The 20,155-nt window shown below is 37.5% G+C and overlaps 1 protein-coding gene across 4 annotated transcripts in view; it reads left to right on the plus strand.

Moving 5' to 3' along the window:
- Positions 1–20,155, plus strand: part of LRBA (LPS responsive beige-like anchor protein) — a 712,651-nt gene that overhangs the window by 638,380 nt on the left and 54,116 nt on the right. The gene's annotated exons all lie outside the window — the stretch shown is intronic.

Consider the following 20,155-nt stretch of genomic DNA (forward strand, 5'->3'; position numbering starts at 1 on the left):
TGTCCAAAAATGTGTGTTAACTCTAGAAACTCAAATAATGTAGAAGTATAAAATAAAAGAGTAGAAAGTCTCCATCCCTGAGTTTGGACTCTGTTGTCTAATGCCAGAGTCTCATGCTGAAATCACTTCCTACATAAGAGTGCTTTGATATATTAAGAAAAGCCTCTGCCACACAATTCATTGCCTTTTACTAATGCTTGGAGCACCATTATTAGAGATCATTTCTTTAGTTACAGATTTTGTTTTGAAACAATTTTCTCTAGTCATTCAGCTCCCTGTGCTTAGGACTTGAAGAAGATTTTCACCAAAGGAACAGAACAGTACAGACACAGCACAGGGTCTGAGCAGCCAGTGTAGAGCAGCGAGGCAGGTCCTAGGGGAGCTGGAGCCAGGAAGAGGTGCAGGTTCAAAAGATACACTGTAGCGAGATGTCACTGAGAAACAGCATTAATACAAACAATATCCTCTGTGTTTTTTCATCTTGCACCTTATCAGAAGTACACACAGCATTTCCTCTGGAAGCATTATTTTCTCCTTTATTTTTCAAGCAGATACAATGTTGTTTTATATTTCTGTGAATTCAGAAATTAAAGTTATTCATTTCCTTCTGAACAAGGAACTCAGCGCTAATACCCAGATGGGTAGGGAAGAGAAGGAGGGCGGTGACAGTGCTCAGTTAAAAGAATTATATACAGTGGGTCTCAGAACATGAAAGTAAAACCTGGAAGTTTTTTTCCCTAAGTCGTGTTTAGTGTCAGTGGTTGGTTTTCCCTCTTCCAAATGTATTCTTCCAAATGCTGTTTTAGTAACACATAATCACTCTGAGAAGGTCTGTTTTCTAAAAGAAGCAGCAGCAGTGTTTAAGTTTACATGACCCCAGTTTCATGACAGCAGTAGCAAATCAGATATCTTATCCTAGGAAAAGCATTTTTGGCTTAGAATTCAGTCACTTTCATGGTGGGAGTCAACAGCTTATTTCAGCTCTAACACTACTGCAGAACACTGGCTGCAGTGAATCCTTCAGAAAGCATAAACACAATTGGTATTTATAGCATTGTTAACATTTGTTAAATAGTTAGGGGAATGGTCTGTAAGCCTGTTTTAAGCGGGTGGGGCGGGAATCTTTGTTGTGACTGCAGTGAGGTTCGAGAGTAGGACAAGAGGACAGCGTGGTTATGGTGGCTGTAGCAGTGGAATAAACTCGAAATATTGAATACACTAAGTTAGAATTTCATGCAGCCACGGTTCAGAGTGTTACAGAAATAATCCTGAAGCATCTCTGGCCAGAAGCGTTATTACACAGATGGCATATTTAACACAGTGCAGGGCAGGAACTGTATGATGAAAAGTCAAATAAACGGTAAGGATTAGTCAAGTTTTAATTGAAAACCTACATTTAAAAATACCTTGAAATTATGCCAGACTTCCTTGTACCCTAAAACCACAATCAGAGTTTTCCTTAAGTCAATTAAATAAACATCAGAGTTGTCAGTAAAACTAATCTTTGTATTTTGATAGTTATTATGCCTATTGCAGACTTATTAAATAGATATAGATGAATTACACATCCAAGGCCATAAAACAAAGTATTAATATTTTTATGATTTTTTTTCCTGAGCCCTGAGTCATTCCATGATGCTGATGGCTTATTATAAACCCCTGCTCCCCTCATTTTAAATTGAAGTATGAAACGTACTCTTAAAATCAAGTGACTGAATTTTGTTCTCAAAGTTTTAAACCAAACACAAGCTTCTAGAAAGAATAAGATTAAAAAATTGCATAGACTTGAAAAATCTATATAAGATTATTTGCAAATTACTATTTTTAGTTCCCATTATTGGTGCAAAGATGGAGTTGAGATTCTGTTAGTACAGTGCTTGGGAAATACTTAAGTGCAAATTTTTTAAATGTTATATATTATTGATGTTAATAACAGTGAATTTGTTGCCTTCCCTCTCTATCCCGCCAGTACTATCTATGTATTTGGAGTGTGTGTGTGTGTGTGTGTGTGTGTGTGTTGTCTTTAAGGTCAAGGATTCCCTATTGCACCTCATTTCCATGTTCTTAACCAGTGGATACTCGCAAATACTATTGAGAAAATTGACCCAATGATTCTTACCAAACGAATGACCAAATGACCACTTCCTTCCATGGCATAGTTTAAACCTATTTGTCTGGCTCTGAGAAGTAATAGGCTCCTGAATGCAGTAAATCAACCTTCTGAATGCAATAAATCAACTCTCTGATTTTTTTGTCTTTAAACTTTTTACTATGTTTTCACTATGCTTGCCTTTTAGTATTGGCAACCTCTTTGAAGCAACATTCCACTTCTTTTTCTGAGCAGCCCGCTTTATCTACTTGTTTCCAGTAGCTAGAGATGGAGGTGTTTTGAATGAGTACATCAATGTTCTAGACAGAGATACTGTTTGAAATTATCCATGAACACAGTGCCGCCGAACATTATTGAGTGACATTTGTTTCTGTTGGTTGTGTCTGCTCTGACTAGCTGGTTTCTTTCAGATTGGCAGCTGGGATTACGCTGCAGTGGATGGACAGCTACAAGAAGTGAAGCTTGTAGCGAGGCAGCGCTGGGCCTCACCAGAATGTGCCTGGAATGTATGCTCTCAGTTAAAGGCACTAAGGGGAAATCTGTGCATATTTTTACAACTTATAATCACTTTGTGTTTCACTGTAGTAACTTGCATAATATCACTGAGTAGCTATGTAAGTAAAAGTGCTTCTTTTCCTCCCTAATTTTTCCTCTCCCCTGGCTTCTTACCACCTCACTCATTTTTTTTTTTTAGAGAGATTTACTTTATTTAGCAAGCTATTCTTTCTCTTTGCTCTTTATGTACTGTATACCATCATGATACGTATATGCCTCCAAATACCTGACATCAGAAAACATAGTTTACTTACAAAGTACCTTTCTAAATATTTAGTTAGCGATAAATGATTTTTAAAATATTGCTGGAGTTCCCGTTGTAGCTCAGTGGTTAATGAACCCGACTAGCATCCATGAGGACAAAGGTTTGATCCCTGGCCTCACTCACTGGGTTAAGGATCTGGCGTTGCCCTGAGCTATGGTGTAGGTCGCAGACACAGCTCGGATCCAGCGTTGCTGTGGCTCTGGTGTAGGCTGGCGGCTACAGCTCCGATTGAACACCTGGCCTAGGGACCTCCATATGCCACTTGTGTGGCCCTAAAAAGACAAAAAAAAATGACCAAAAAAAAAAATATATGACTAAAACTAATGGCTCCTTGAAATGAGATAGAAATAATTTAGGGAATAAGGTCAGAATAACAAAATTAACTTTGCAGCAGAGTCTATTGATTTCCCAGGGTTTGACCAATTTTTCAGCTAGAGTTGTTCCTAGATATGTAAGACATTCTTTCAGTTACTATGTTAATGGAAAACTTAAATTTTGTAAAGCTGTATCACATATGATCAGGCTTTTTCTTTAGAGTTTCATATTTTTTAAGTTGTAGATTTTTTTTCAAAATGGAAATTTTTTATTATTACTTTAAAAGAAATGCATGCGTTGTCTAAGAGGTCAAACAGTGTACAAGTGAAGAGGATATTCATTTTTATTCTGCCAATCTTTTCATCTACTCCTCACCGGAGATGACAAGTGATAATAATTTATTATATACCTTTCCAGATTTACACATGTATTCATGTGTGTGTATGCATGTACTCACATAATACATATAAGTATATGTTTATGCATTTCAATTTACTTTTACCTATAATTTTTTATTTAAAAGAGAACCTACACTACATTTTTGGTAATATGGAATTTTTCTATCAATATGCTATAGTTTTCATGTCACATATATTCAGCACAGCTCATTCATTTTATTTTCTTTAATTTTTAATTCTTTATAGTTGATTTACAGCGTTGTGTTAGTTTCTGCTATATAGCACAGTGACTTACTTGTACACATATGCATGTTCTTTTATATAATGTTCCTTTCCAGTATGGTTTATCCCAGAAGACTGGATATAGTTCCCTGTGCTGTACAGCAGGACCTCATTGTCTGTCCATTCTAAATGTAATAGTTTGCATCTCCTAACCCCACACTCCCAGTCTGTCCCTTTCCCTCCCCCACTTCACACTGGGCAACCACAAGTCTGTTCTCTATGTCTGTGAGTCTGTTTCTGTTTTGTAGATATGTTCATTTGTGCCATATTTTAGATTCCACGTGTAGGTGATATTACATGGTATTTGTCTTTCTGTTTCTGACTTACTTCACTTAGTATGATAATCTCTAGTTGCATCCATGTTGCTCCAAATAGCATTATTTCATTCTTTTTATGGCTGGGTAGTATTTCATTGTGTATATATGCCACAGCTTCTTAATCCATTCATCTGTCAGTGGATATTTAGGTTGCTTCTAAGTCTTAGCTATTGTGAATAGTGCTCCTATGAACATTGGGGTACATGTATCACTTTAAATCATTGTTTTCTCTGGTACATGTCCAGGAATGGGATTGCTGGATCATATGATAGCTCTATATTTATTGTTGAGTTGTGTGAGCTACTTATATATTTTGGAGATTAAGCCCTTATAGGTCACATCATTTGCAAATATTTTCTCCCATTCCATATGTTGTTGTTTTAAAGCTTTCCTTTACTGTGCAAAAGCTTGTAAGTTTGATTAGGTGCCATTTGTTTATTTTTGTTTTTATTTCTATTGCTTTAGGAGGCTGACCTGAGAAAACTTTGGTGCAATTTATGTCAGAGAATGTTTTTCCTATTCTCTCTTCTAAGTCAACTCCCTGATTTTATTTTTTTCGTTTTTTAAGGTTTTATTGAAGTACAGTTGATTTACAATGTTGTGATAATTTCCACTGTACAGCAGAGTGATTCGGTTATACATGTATGCACATCCATTCTCTTTCAGATTCTTTTCCCACATAGATCATCACAAAATATTGGGTAGAGTTCTCCGTGCTATACAGCAGGTCCCCGTTGGCCAATCATTCCATATACCTTGGTGTTTATATGCCAATCCCAAACCTCCAGTCCATCCCTCCTACACCCCGACTTGTCCCCTTTGGTAAACTTTGGTAAGTTTTTCAGTCTGAGTATGTTTATGTTCTGCAGATACGTTCATTTGTATCCTTTTTTTTATTTTTATTTTTTAATTTTTTAATTTTTTTTTAAATTTTTTGTCTTTTTGCTATTTCTTTGGGCCGCTCCCACGGCATATGGAAGGTCCCAGGCTAGGGGTCAAATCAGAGCCGGGGCCACCGGCCTACGCCAGAGCCACAGCAATGCGGGATCCAAGCCGCATCTGCGACCTACACCACAGCTCACGGCAACGCCGGATCGTTAACCCACTGAGCAAGGGCAGGGATCGAACCCACAACCTCATGGTTCCTAGTCAGATTCGTTAACCACTGCGCCACGAAGGGAACTCCTGTATCCTTTTTTTTAGATTCCGCATATAAGTGATTGTATATGATGTTTGAAATTAGTACACTCTCTAACACCATACACAAAAATAAACTCAAAATGGATTAAAGTCCTAAATATGAGAACCATACTATAAAACTCTTACAGGAAAACATAGGCCAAACACTCTCCGGCATTAAGAATATCTTCTCAGATCTACTTCCTAGAGTAATGAACACTATCTTCTCAGATCTACCTCCTAGGGTAATGAAAATAAAAAGAAACAAATGGGACTTAGTTAAAGTTAAAAGTTTTTGCATGGCCAAGGAAACCATCAACAAAATGAAGACATCCCACAGAACAGGAGAAAATACTTGCAAATGAAGCAACTGACAAGGGATTAATCTCCAAAATATACAAACACCTCTCCATCAAAAAAAAAAAATGCTCAACATCACTAATTATTAAAGAAAGGCAAATCAAAACTACCATGAGGTACCACCTCACACTGGTACAACCACTATTGAGAACAGTATGGAGGTACCCCAGAAAACTAAATATAGAATTGCCATATGATGTAGCAGTCCCACTCTTGGGCATATATCTGGACAAAACTTTCATTCAGAAAGATACTTGCACCCCTATATTCATTGCAGCATGATTCACAGTAGCCAAGACATGGAAACAACATATATGTCCATTAACAGATGAATGGATTAAAAATAAGGGGTACATATACACAATGGAATACTACTCTGCCATAAACAAAAACAAAATAATGCCATTTGCAGCAACATGAATGAAACTAGAGATTCTCATACTAAGCGAAGTTAAGTCAGAAAGAGAAAGACAAATACCATATGATATTGCTTATATATGGAATCTATATATGGCACAGACAAACCTAAGAAACAAACTCATGGACATGGAGAACAGACTTGTGGTTGCAAAGGGGGAGGAGGAAAGGGTGGGATGGACTGGGATTTGGGGGTTAGTAGATGCAAACTGTTGCACTTGAAGTGGATGAGCAATGAGATCCTCCTCTGTCGCTCAGGGAACTTCATCCAGTCACTTGTGATGGAACATGATGGAGGATAATGTGACAAAAAGAATTTTATATATATAAATGTATATATACATACATATGTTGTATATATGCATACATATGTTGTATATATGTATGACTGGGTCACTTTGCTCTACAGTAGAAATTAACAGAACATTGTAAATCAAGTATAATAAAAATTAAAATAAAAAACCCAACAACCCAATCAAAAAATGGGCAGAAGATCTAAATAGACATTTCCCCAAAGAAGATATATGGATGGGCAAAAAACATGTGAAAAGATGCTCAACATCACTAATTATTAGAGAAATGCAAATCAAAACTACAATGAGGTGCCACTTTACCCCAGCCAGAATGGCCAACATCAGAAAGTCTACAAACCAGGAGTTCCTGTTGTGGCTCAGCAGTAATGAACCCAGACCCAGCTAGTATCCATGAGGATTCAGGTTCAATCCCTGGCCTTGCTCAGTGAGTTAAGCATCTGGTCTTGCCATGAACTGTGGTATAGGTTGCAGATGCATCTTGGATCCTGTGTTGCTGAGGCTGTGGCATAGCCTGCAGCTGCAGCTCTGATTCGACCTCTAGCCTGGGAGCTTCCATGTGCAGCTTGTGCAGCCCTAAAAAGCAAACAAACAAACAAACAAACAAACAAAAAAGTCTACAAACAAAAAATGCTGGAGAGGGTGTGGAGAAAAGGGAACCCTCTTACAACATTGGTGGGAATGTAAATTGGTATAACCACTATCAAAACAATATGAAAGTTTTTCAAAAAACTAAAAACAGAACTACCATATGATCCAGCAGTCCCACCCCTGGGCATCTATCTGGAGAAAACTGTAAGTTGGAAAGATACATGCACCCCAGTGTTCATTGCAGCATTATATACAATAGCCAAGACATGGAAGCAACCTAAATATCTATCGACAGAGGAGTGGATAAAGAAGAAGCAGTACGTATATGCAGTGGAATATTACTTAACTGTAAAAATGAATGAAATAATGTCATTTGCAGTGACATGGATGGACCTAGAGATTATCATACTACATGAAATTAGTCAGACAGTGAAGGTCAACTCACTCGTTTTAATGACTGCATAGTATTCCATTAACATAATTTAATTAGGTTTCCGCCTACTTTTTACTGTTTTAGAGTGCTGTAACAATCCTCTTTGTATCTAAATCTTTTTGCATTCATCTGATCCTTACAAAAATTTGCAGAAGTGGAATCAGTAGCTCAATCGTCATTTGAAAACATAAAATTTGACTTTTAATTAAAATTTTGTCTTTAGTTCTAATTTCTCTAAATTAAAAACTTTTTCTTTAAAATCCAGACGTACATAGACTTACTTCTGTTCAATTTATTTCTTCACTATATCCTTCTTCTTTGTGGATTACTTTGCATAACTTATTGATTTAATATCGACTGGTATTTATTTTGAACATAAAATCTGATTGACTTTTTAAAATTCTGTTTACTAGAGGTATAGCCATGACACTTTTTTCCTAATAAGATATTTCTCTTTACCACTATGCTGTACAAAGTTTGATTTCTATATTTTTTATTTCTAGGGCACTTTGAATATTTGCAGTTCAATCTTAAAAGATTCCTTTTATTTAACTTGAGCTAGATTCATTACATTATTTTTTTTTTAATTTTGTGCAGTTGTTGTTCTGACTACTAAAATGTAGCTGCATTTCATTCCTTCTGTTAGGAGGGAGTCTGGTTTTTCTGTGTTTAAAAATGTTGCTTTGCCTTTTTTTTTTAAACCAGCTAGAGGTGTTATGTAAACAAGACCGTGCATCTTATAATTTTTTCTTTTAGAGTCTTCATCCATTTTTAATCAAGTACATTTCCTTGTTATGGGTCCTCTTTTGGGCTTAGTAGTTAATATTATCAGGGTTTTTGTCCTTTAGGAATTAAATACTATCTTAAACATATAATGATTAATACACTTTTTTAATTTGCTAATACCAAAGCTAGATTTTAACAGTGGCTTCAGAGGGTACTGAGGCTGGTTAGCTGGAGAGGCAGTAAACTTTCAGTGGAAACCTGTCAGATATCCAGCAAGTTTTCCTCCAGCTTTATTCAAATGTGTGAAGGGCAAAGGAAAATAGGCACGACTGGTAATATGGTATGTAACACAGGGAAAATCACTAAATGGCCTTAATGTGACTTCTTAAACATTGAAAAATGCATTAATTCTGAAATCCAAAATATGAAGTCTTATTTGGATTTGTAAACATCTCTTGGTAAGGAATTACTCCAGGATTTGAAGATCGCTTTCTAGAACCTAATTTTGGCAATGCCAAAAGTTTTAATATACTAATAAATGGCATGTTTCTTCTTAATAAGAGATTTTTTTTTCAATTTCCCTACTCCAGTTTTATAGCGCTTTTAGATGTAAATACATAGGGGATAAAATGCAATTTCAGAGTTGTGCACTTAAAAAAAGCAGAGTACATATGTGTTTACCTTAATTGCATCCATATGTTTAAGTTATTCCTCCCCCAAACCCATCTTAAAGTTTTACAGCTTTATTTGTGGTTACTAAGTGTTGTACTGAGTTAACTTGTTTCCTCTGTTAGATTAAAAAGACTATTTCAGAGAGACTAAAAATAGTCATTGTTAAATTGAAACGCTACATTGTCACTAAGCCAGTGTATCTTCCTTTCCTTTCATTCTTTTATCTAGTGTGCACACCTATATTCTCTCTATATATAATATCCCTTTCTGTATGTAGAGCCATAAAGTCATAAACGTATGCAATGGTTGGCACAGAAAACAATAGAAAACACAGCTTGTTGAAAAGCTTTTCATAATATTTCCATTTGGAAATCCATTAATAAATTCTCTAGGTAATATCTGAGATGCTGTTTATAAAATAAAAATATGTGGTTTTACTGGAAAGTCTTGAAGTATTTGCATAGTCTTTTTTATGACTATGCGTTTCAACATCTGGAATGCTGCCTGCTGAGTTCAGGTTTATTATAGAAAGTAGTAACCGGCTATTTACAGAAATAATTGGGAATTGATGAATAAGAATGAAGTAAGCTTTTTAATAGAAATGTTTAGTAGAATGTTCTTTTCAGTGCCGGGCTGCTCTGTTATAGTGTTAAGAGTCATGGTGTTAAGAGTTAGGAGTGTATCTCTTAGCTGCATCCCTGCTGAATTATACTGACTTGGATCACCATTCATTCATTCAGTAAATTTTCATGGAGTACCTACTGTGTGTCAGGCCCCCAGAAGCCCAGAAATACTTGGCAGTCTCCGGTTTCAAGACTTACAGTCTCATTGATAAGACAGCAATTAGAGTTTTATTTAAGTAGGTCATAGGGTCTGTACGTGTGGCTCCAAGAGCCAACAGGGAGGGGCAGCACAGTCTGGATGAGAGTACAGAGATGCCTGAGATGAGTCTTAACCAGTGAGGAAGAGGCAATCACACAGAAAAGGGAATAGAAAAAATAGCAAAGGCTGTGTGACATATTGTATCTCACATAGTGTGTGGGGGACAGTGTTAAGGGCTAAGACTGGAAACCTAGGCAGGAGCTGCATAACTATTAATAATCTTAATTATAAGTAGTTAGTAACATTTAATAATGCTTACATAATCTTAATCTAGATACTATTAATATTAAGTCTTTTATTTATATGCTATAATAATACCATCTTACTTATGTGTCAAGAACTGTTCTACGTGTTTTATATTATCTCATTTAATCTTCACAACAACCCAATACATACCTACTATTATTATCACTGTTTTTAGTTGAGGAAACTAAGGCATAGAAGATTAGATAACTTGCCAGAATCACCCAGCTAAGATGTGATAAAGCTGATAGTGGAATTGAAGCAGTTGGATTTCAGTGTCTGCCTCCTTAACTCTGTGCAACAGGGCCACCCTGTGATAAGGACTTTGGATGAGGGTTTCATTGACAGAAGTTACATAATCAAATTTGCAACTTTAGGGCTGAACATCTCCTTGCAAGTGCAGGTGTGTTTAACCTTCCTGAACAAAGATGAAAGCTGCTGGCTAATGTTTATAATTTGAGGTCATTTTGGGATATTTTGGTTCTCAGCATAGTTTTACAGTAGACCTGAAAAAATAAACTGCTTAGAGGCAGGCACACTCTCCTATTTTCCAATAAATCTTTCTAGCACATTGCCTAGGCTGAACCCCTCTTAAGATAACTTAAGGCTAAATGTGTTAATAATTATTGAAATTGACTAATGGGTACATGGGGATTCATTATCCTATTTCATAAAAAAATTTAACATAATAAACAAATTCTAAAAATATATCACCTGGGACCAAAACTCTCTAGGTGAAGGGGAGTTCATTAAAAACAGTTGAGGCATTCGGTAGAGTTCATTAAGCTACCCTGTTAGCAGTCCACCTTCCTGACTGTTGTGCCTGTATGTTTCCTGTGATTTCAAACCTCCGTTATGCCTCTGAATTTTCTCTTTCTTGTGTTCAAGGGGCTGAAGGGAAAATGAAGAGAGAAAGAACAATAAAATTACTTTTTCAAATCATACATATTCCCTCAGAATTCCTCATTGCCCCTTAAGAATCTCACCATTGGAGTTGCTGCTGTGATGCCACGGGATCAGTGGCATCTCTGCAGTGCCAAGACATAGGTTCAGTCTGCAGCTGGCACAGTGTGTTAAAGGATCCGGCATTGCTACAGCTGTGGTGTGTGTTGCAACTGTGGCTCAGATCTGATCCCTGGCCTAGGCATTTCATATTCGGGGTGAGGGAGGAGGTTTCAAAAAAAAAAAGAACCACTGCTATAGTGAGACACTAAAGAGTTGCCATATCCTTCAGGTGTGTTGGGGGCTGGAAAAAAATGAGAATTACTGCCTTTAGTGACATCTCTTAGAATTTTTCTGATTCTTTTGACTTCTTTGTAATAGCAGATAGCCGCCTTTACTTACCACTCCCTCTGCCCCCCTTCACCCCAATTTTGTCTCATCGGAACTTTGCTTATCTCTTGAGCGTCTTTTTGTTCAGCCTAGGATGAGGCACAAGGGTCCAGCGGGCTTGCTATATAAAAGCTAGTTGGTAAATATTTTTGGTCTGTGAATACCTTGTGCAGAGTGTCTCTGCCCACCACTAAAATTATGATATTCTGACACTGCAGTATGTTGCTGAGTCAGAGCAGTGATCTAGTAAAAGGTAAGTAACATCACAGGAAGCCCGAATCAAGTGTCTAAGCAGCAGCATGAACAGGCTATAAGATTTGGGAACTATTACACCAACAAGTGGAACTCAAGCAGGATTTTCTAGAGAGGGATGGGACTTAGACACCTGAGGATGAGGATGACTAATCTAGGAGAGGCAGTGGCATGAGAGGAAACATAAGGCAGCAGTGGCTGGTTAAATTTCTGGAAGGAAATCAGTTTGACCGAACAGGGAATGGGATGAAGGAATAAAAGTTAGAGAGGTGGGAAGACGTTTATTGCCTAGTATCAGGCCTTTAAATACTGGCAGTCAACCGAAGACACTTGATTAGAGGGATAATTTGGGAAAACTCAATGCTGCAGGATATACTGAAAGAAGAAACTAAAGGGCAAAAAACAGTAGCAACTATCATGAGACTCAGTATCTGAAATTTTAAGGGACCTGAATTCGGAACGAAGTGCTGAGTATGAGAAACTTTATAAAAAACTGGGTCTACTGACTGATTATATACAAAAGAAAGAGGTAAGATTTTGAAATGCTGGTAGATTCTGAGCATTAGAAAATAAAATCAAAAGGAATCTCACCCTTGACTGGGGAGTAAGAATAAAATTAAATATTTCCAGGTTTTATGTTTCTTAATTTTAGATGTGCTAGGACATCTGCATAGTCTACATAGATTGCCATCAGGCAAGAGGGCAGATGGACAGTCCTTTGGTTTTAGAATTGGAAATCCTTTAAGATTTGAAGTCATGACCGTAGAAAAAAATTGGGACGGAGAGTTTAGATTGACACAATTGGAGTGTGAAAAAAGAGTTTGCAGTGATGAGTTCGCTTATGAACGAGAAATAAGTTAGCAAAAGACAGAGAAGATAGGAATCGATCGGGAGAACCACTCTAGTTATAAAGTCATGGGAGCCTGAGCAGGGAATGTGAAGCAACCAGGGTGTGATCAGCAGTGTAAATTGCTTTCAAGATCAAGATGAATGAGAAATAGCAGATGGGTTTTAGAAACATTGAGAAGAATCTAGAATTATCAGTTGATGATATAAAGTGAGATTATAAAGATTTGAGATTATAGTCACTACTTTACAATCTTATTCCATAACTTTCACACTTGAGAAAAGCCCTTTGTGGAGTTCCTGTTGTGGCTCAGTGGTAATGAATCCGACTAGGATTCACGAGCATGTGGGTTCAATCCCTGGCCTTGCTCAGTGGGTTAAGTATCTGCTGTGAGCTGTGGTGTAGATCACAGATGGGACTTGGATCTTGTGTTGCTGTGGCTGCAGTGTAGCCTGACAGCTATGGCTCCGATTCAACCCCTAGCCTGGCAACTTCCATATGCCACAAGTGTGGCTCGAAAGGAAAGAAGGAAGGAAGGAAGAAAGAAAGGAGGAAAAGCCCTTTCTGTTGTATTTTTATCACCAGAACTCAAAGGTTAGTCAAGAAATGAAGCATTTGTGTCTAAGAATTCTAAAATCTTTTTAGAAGTCTTGAGGACTTGGAAAGAAACCTGTGGAATTATATAGTTTTATTCTATATTGAGACCACTATGTTCGATGTCTTGAAAAAGCCTTTTCCTTAAAAAGGTCAGTAGTGGGTAAATTCTATTAAAATTTTAAGATTTTTTTTTTAAGTGTTAAAATGAGGTGTTTTTGAAAGTTGTCACATCCCGCATGTCCTTTTCATTTCAAAACAATATTAAGTATATGTAGTATTAAGGATACTAATACTATGTAGTATCAAGACTAGTTGTGCTGAATTTATGTATATGAAGATTTACACGCAATAATGTCATTATTCTTGGTGTCTCTAAATAGTTGGTATTACTGCCCATTCTCTCAATATTTGGAGCTCTCATCTCTGTCGTCCACATCACCATGGCCTGCTCCCCAACCCCAACAACTCCCCTCTGTCATTTTCATTACTTCTTCATATCAAACCCTAAATAGGAGTATTCCCCGAGTTGCACCTCTGCATCCTTTTGCGTCTGTGTCTCATGAATGTTCTTCCTGGGAGCTTAACCAGTGGGCTTCATACCATGCTGTCTAACCCTAAGGCTTCTCAGAATTATCTCAGGAGCTGCTGAATAAGGATGGCTTTTCCCACCTTCAAAGTCAAACAGTCCCATCTTCATGGTTTTCATATTGGAGTTTCATGCAAAATTTCATTTGAAAAAAGAAGTTGTTTCTGCTGCTTAAAAGTGCACACACATACACAGTGAGAGGGAAACCATTGACTTAAATTTCTCTTATATGAGTGACACTCACATCATTACTGCTGATATTTCATCTCAGAGCCAGTCTTGGGCTTTCTTTTATGCACTGGACATCTCAACCTGAGTACATGGCTCTCACGATCCCTTTAGATTCCACATCTGATGTAAAATGTACTGTCTTTCTCCTGCCAAACTAGTTCTCCCTCACAGAAACTTGCATTTCCACTCATTGCTTTCTACCCAAAAAATATGCAAGTTCAAAAAAAAGAACTAGTATTACTCCTTTCTTCATTGCTCAAAGTCATCCGTCTGTAAGATCTTGTTCATTTTGCCTTAGATCATGGTTCACATATTTATCCCTTTCTTTCAAATAACACAGCTTCCATAAGGATTGAGGTATGCAGTTCCTTATATTGTGGACTGAACTTCCAAAGAGATTTCTTTGGTAGTTCCCATCATGGCTCAGTGGTTAAGGAATCTGAGTAGTACCCATGAGGACGTGGGTTCAATCCCTGGTCTCGCTCAGTGGGTTAAGAATCCGGCATTGCTGTGGCTGTGGCGCAGGCCAGCATTTGACCGCTAGCCTGGGAACCTCCATAAGCTGTGGGTCCGGCTGAATAGTGAGGTTTTTTTGTTTTGCCTTTTTTGTTTGTTTTATGGCTATACTTGAGGCACATGGAGTTCCTAGGCTAGGGGTCTAATCAGATGTGTAGCCACTGGCCTACACCACAGCCACAGCAACGCCAGATCAGAGCCATATCTGTGACCCCACCGCAGCTCACAGAAGTGCTGGATCCTTAACCCACTGAGTAAGGCCAGGGATCGAACCCGCATCCTCATGGATACTAGTCAGATTCTCCACACACTGATCCATGATGGGAACTCCCAGAGGAGCTAAATAGTTTAGAGTATGAGCTCCAGATCAAACTGCCTGGGTGCAAATAGGTAGTCTGCCACTTAATTACTGTGTGGACATGGTATTTAAGTTTTCTTGTGTGTTATTTTCCTTTCCTATAAAATGAGAAGTTACTCACATCATACAGTTTAAAGGTGAAAATATAAAATAATCACTATATTACTATGATACTATGATATAAGATAGTAAAATCACATAGAAAAGTTCCTGGCACATAGTAAGTGCCAAATAAATATTTGTTATTATTGTTGTTAGCATCCCTCAATGAGTATTTGTTAACTGCATATTGAGGGTGTAATCTACACTCTAAGACCTTTGCTATATTTTGACATATACGTCATTTACTCCTTAATAAAACACTATGAGGTGGGTACCATTATTATCCACATTTTACAGGAAGAAAATTGAAACCTAGGTTGAATGACTTACCCTAGGTCACATAGCTTATAAGCAGTACACAGTCAAGGTTTGAATATGGTCTGTGTGACTTCAAAACCCATGTGGCTTCCACCATACCATAATTTGGTTTCAACTATCTCATAACTTGGCTTCTACCATAACCCTGACTCAGCACAGAGATGCTTTCTAGTCTCTTCTGCCCGAGTGAGTTATAGCACATTCCTTGAACGTATTGGACTGACTGCATCAAATTGTTATTCACCCATCCAAGTACATGACCTGCTTTTTTTTTTTTAATAATTTTTTTTTATTCTCCCACTGTACAGCAAGGGGGTCAGGTTATCCTTACATGTATACATTACAACTACATTTTTCCCCCACCCTTTGTTCTGTTGCAACATTAATATCTAGACATATTTCTCAATGCTATTCAACAGGATCTCCTTGTAAATCTATTCTAGGTTGTGTCTGATAAGCCCAAGCTTCTGATCCCTCCCATTCCCTCCCCCTCCCATCAGGCAGCCACAAGTCTTTTCTCCAAGTCCATGATTTTCTTTTCTGAGGAGATGTTCATTTGTGCTGGATATTAGATTCCAGTTATAAGGGATATCATATGGTATTTGTCTTTGTCTTTCTGGCTCATTTCACTCAGTATGAGAGTCTCTAGTTCCATCCATGTTGCTGCAAATGGCATTATGTCATTCTTTTTTATGGCTGAGTAGCATTCCATTGTGTATGTATACCACATCTTCCGAATCCAATCATCTGTCGATGGACATTTGGGTTGTTTCCATGTCCTGGCTATTGTGAATAGTGCTGCAATGAACATGTGGGTGCATGTGTCTCTTTTAAGTAGAGTTTTGTCCGGATAGATGCCCAAGAGTGGGATTGCGGGGTCCTATGGAAGTTCTATGTATAGATTTCTAAGGTATCTCCAAACTGTTCTCCATAGTGGCTGTACCAGTTGACATTCCCACCAACAGTGCAGGAAGGTTCCCTTTTCTCCACAGCCCCTCCAGCACTTGTTATTTGTGGATTTATTAATGATGGCCATTCTGACTGGTGTGAGGTGATATCTCATGGTAGTTTTGATTTGCATTTCTCTTATAATCAGCGATGTTGAGCATTTTTTCATGTGTTTGTTGGCCATCTGTATATCTTCTTTGGAGAAATGTCTGTTCTGGTATTTTGCCCATTTTTCCATTGATTGATTGGTTTTTTTTGCTGTTGGGTTGTATAAGTTGTTTATATATTCTAGAGATTAAGCCCTTGTTGGTTGCATCATTTGAAACTATTTTCTCCCATTCTGTAAGTTGTCTTTTTGTTTTCTTTTTGGTTTCCTTTGCTGTGCAAAAGCTTTTCAGTTTGATGAGGTCCCATGGGTTTATTTTTGCTCTAACTTCTATTGCTTTGGGAGACTGACCTGAGAAAATATTCATGATGTTGATGTCAGAGAGTGTTTTGCCTATGTTCTCTTCTAGGAGTTTGATGGTGTCCTGTCGTATATTTAAGTCTCGAAGCCATTTGGAGTTTATTTTTGTGCATGGTGTGAGGGTGTGTTCTAGTTTCATTGCTTTGCATGCAGCTGTCCAGGTTTCCCAGCAATGCTTGCTGAATAGACTTTCTTTTTCCCATTTGATGTTTTTGCCTCCCTTGTCAAAGATTAATTGACCATAGGTGTCAGGGTTTATTTCCGGATTCTCTATTCTGTTCCATTGGTCTGTCTGTCTGTTTTGATACCAGTACCACACTGTTTTGATGACTGTGGCTTTGTAGTATTTCTTGAAGTCTGGGAGAGTGATGCCTCCTGCTTGGTTTTTGTTTCTCAGGATTGCTTTGGCGATTCTGGGTCTTTTGTTGTTCCATATAAATGTTTGGATTGTTTGTTCTAGTTCTGTGAACAATGTCATGGGTAATTTGATAGGGATTGCATTGAATCTGTAGATTGCTTTGGGTAGTATGGCCATTTTTACAATATTGATTTTCCCAATCCATGAACATGGAATATCTTTCCATTTCTTTACATCTTCTTTGATTTCTTTGATTAAAGTTTTATAGTTCTCGGCATATAGGTCCTTTACCTCTTTGGTCAGGTGTATTCCGAGGTATTTGATTTTGTGAGGTGCAATTTTAAAAGGTATCGTATTTTTGTATTCCTTTTCTAATATTTCATTGCTGGTATACAGAAATGCAACTGACTTCTGAATGTTAATCTTATATCCTGCTACTTTGCTGAATTTATTAATCAGTTCAAGTAGTTTAGGGGTTGAGTCCTTAGGGTTTTCTATGTATAGTATCATGTCATCTGCATACAGTGACAGTTTTATCTCTTCTCTTCCTGTATGGATGCCTTTTATTTCTTTTGTTTGTCTAATTGCTGTGGCTAGGACTTCCAAAACTATGTTGAAGAGCAGTGGTGAGATTGGACATCCCTGTCTTGTTCCAGATTTGAGTGAGAAGGCTTTCAGATTTTCCCCATTGAGGATTATATTTGCTGTGGGTTTATCATAAATGGCTTTGATTATATTCAGGAATGTTCCCTCTATACCCACTTTGGCGAGGGTCTTGATCATGAATGGATGTTGGACTTTGTCAAATGCTTTTTCTGTGTCTATTGAGATGATCATATGATTTTTGACTTTTTTTTTTGTTAATGTGGTGTATGATGCTGATTGATTTGCGTATGTTGAACCATCCTTGTGAACCTGGGATGAACCCACCCTGGTCATGGTGTATAATTTTTTTGGTATGTTGTTGGATTCGGTTGGCTAAGATTTTGTTGAGAATTTTTGCATCTATATTCATCAATGATATTGGCCGATAGTTTTCTTTTTTGGTGGTATCTCTGTCTGGTTTTGGAATGAGGGTGATGGTGGCATCATAGAATGTCTTTGGGAGTATTCCTTCTTCTTCAACCTTTTGAAAGAGTTTCAGGAGGATGGGCACCAATTCCTCTTTATATGTTTGATAGAATTCACCTGTGAAGCCATCTGGTCCTGGACTTTTATTTGTAGGGAGTGATTTTATGACCTCTTCAATTTCATTTCTAGTGATTGGTCTGTTCAGTTGGTCTGTTTCTACTTGATTCAGTTTTGGCAGGCTGTAAGATTCTAGAAAATTGTCCATTTCTTCCAGATTGTCAAACTTGTTGCCGTATAGTTGTTCATAGTATTCTCTTATGGTTTTTTGTATTTCTGCTGTATCCATTGTGATTTCTCCTTTTTCATTTGTAATTTTGGTGATTTGGGTTCTTTCTCTCCTCTTTTTAGTGAGTCTGGCCAGGGGTTTGTCAATTTTGTTCACCTTTTCAAAGAACCAGCTCTTGGTTTCATTAATTTTCTCTATTGTTTTTTGAATCTTTATTTTATTGATTTCTTCTTTGATCTTTATAATTTCCTTCCTTCTGCTGACTTTAGGACTTTTTTGTTCTTCTTTTTCTAATTCATTTAGGTGGAGGGTTAAGTTGTCAGTTTGGGATCTTTCTTCTTTTTTGAGAAAGGCCTGGATTGCTATAAATTTCCCTCTGAGCACTGCTTTCTCAGCATCCCATAGATTTGGAGAGGTTGTGTCTTCATTATCATTTGTTTCAAGGTAGTTTTTAATTTCCTTCTTGATTTCCTCATTGACCCATTGGTTTTTTAGTAGCATGTTGTTTAGTCTCCATGTAGTAGGTGTTTTCTCTTTCCTTTTCCCATGGTTGGTTTCTAATTTCATGGCATTGTGGTCAGAGAAGACACTTGAGATAATTTCTATGCTCCTAAATTTATTGAGGTTAGCTTTGTGTCCCAATATGTGGTCGATTCTTGAGAATGTTCCATGAGCATTTGAGAAGAATGTGTATTCTGCTTTTTTTGGATGTAGTGTCCTGAAGATATCATTGAAGTCTAACTTTTCTATTGTTTCCTTTAGGATCTCTGTTGCTTTATTGGTTTTCTGTCTAGAGGATCTGTCCATTGATGTGAGGGGGGTATTTAGGTCTCCTACTATGATTGTATTCTCATCAATATCTCGCTTTATGTCTGTTAATATTTGTTGTATGTATCTGGGTGCTCCTATATTTGGGGCATATATGTTCACGATAGTGACATCCTCTCCTTGGATGGATCCTTTAATCATTAAGTAGTGTCCTTCTTTGTCTTTCTTTATGCATGACCTGCTTTTTAATATTAAGAATACTTTCTTCGGGGGTGGAAGCATTGACACCTAATACTGCAGAGTTGGTGATCATTGACTGCATTAATAAATAAACTGCTGTCATTGTTTCTTACAAGGTCATTGCAAAGGATTACTAATGATATCCTCATCAAATAAAAACAGGAAATTAATACTGGATAATGATTATATTTCCCTGTTTATGATGTATTAATTGCCTATAGTCCGGCAGAACATATAAAAATATGAGTAACCATTTTCTTAGAGATGGATAAAAATAGAGTGATGCACATATATTCCCTTACAAAAAGTTTTTCTTCATTCTTTTAGGCCAGAAGTTAAGAAGATTCACTGTGTGGGGTAGCGAAGTCATCCTTATGTTATCTTCACCTCCTCCTCTCCCCTCACACATACCGTAACATTTATTCATTCACCCAATTTAGGGAATCTAAGAGTGAAGAAGATAGAGTGATCCTTGCTCTCAGGGATCTTGTATTTTAGTGGAGGAGTCAGGCATCAACAAATCAACAAATAGAAACATTGCAGACAGTGTTTGAATCTGGCGTTTACCAGTTCCCCGTGATGAGGGAGTCCCTGGTGATCAGGAAGTGAGCATCTGTGCGAGGTGAAAAGGAAGAGCTTTGGTAGGGAGCGTGCTGCAAAGGGCACAGGGCCCATGCCTCTCGAAAAGGATGCACACACGTATGTTTCTTATGCTTGGATGCACCATAATGACTTTTACTTTGTTATTTAGCCACCTAGGTTCAAAGAGACTGTCAACAACAATGCTCTTCCTATGGCGAAAGTAATAGCATCAAGCCATTTT

Source organism: Sus scrofa, chromosome 8, assembly GCF_054392235.1.
Source record: "Sus scrofa isolate SSC_HxYL_T2T_F1_AM1 chromosome 8, Sscrofa_HxYL_maternal_Yorkshire_Landrace_v2.0, whole genome shotgun sequence".
Lineage (NCBI taxonomy): Eukaryota > Metazoa > Chordata > Mammalia > Artiodactyla > Suidae > Sus > Sus scrofa.